Here is a 787-nt window from a genome sequence, read left to right as displayed (position 1 = left end):
TCAGATTCCCATGGTTCCTCATTGGGGAACTCATTGGAGGCCAGTGGACGCCCAGTGAGGCCTTCCTCAGTGGCGTTCACTGGCCCTTCTCCTTCCCAAAATTCGGCCATGTTGATGACCTTGCACTCTCCTTTTGGATTTTCTTCTGTATTGCTTGGAAGAGTACTAGGAGGGAGCTCAGTAATTTTCTTGCTCAGCTGACCCACTTGTCTTTCCAAGTTTCTGATGGAGGACCTTGTTTCAGTCATGAAACTTTGTGTGGTTTTGATTAGATCAGAAACCATGGTTGCTAAGTCAGAGGTATTCTGCTTAGAACTCTCTGTCTGTTGCTGAGAAGATGATGGAAAAGGTTTGCTATTGCTAAACCTGTTTCTTCCACCATTATTATTGTTGAAACCTTGTTGAGGTCTCTGTTGATCCTTCCATGAAAAATTTGGATGATTTCTCCATGAAGGATTATAGGTGTTTCCATAGGGTTCTCCCATGTAATTCACCTCTTCCATTGAAGGGTTCTCAGGATCATAAGCTTCTTCCTCAGATAGGGTTATCAGGATCATAAGCTTCTTCCTCAGATGAAGCCTCCTTAGTATGAAGCAAGCTATGGTCATCTTGAAAAGCTTAGTCAGGCAAACTCAAATGGATATAGTGATGAACGCTTAAAACATAAAGATAAAGATAGAGATACTTATGTAATTCATTGGTAGGAACTTCAGATAAGCGCATGAAGATGCCTTCCCTTCCGTCTCTCTGCTTTCCTACTGTCTTCATCCAATCCTTCTTACTCCTT

Source organism: Arachis duranensis, chromosome 3 (genome assembly GCF_000817695.3).
Source record: "Arachis duranensis cultivar V14167 chromosome 3, aradu.V14167.gnm2.J7QH, whole genome shotgun sequence".
NCBI lineage: Eukaryota > Viridiplantae > Streptophyta > Magnoliopsida > Fabales > Fabaceae > Arachis > Arachis duranensis.
Note: the sequence above shows the minus strand (reverse complement) of the source record.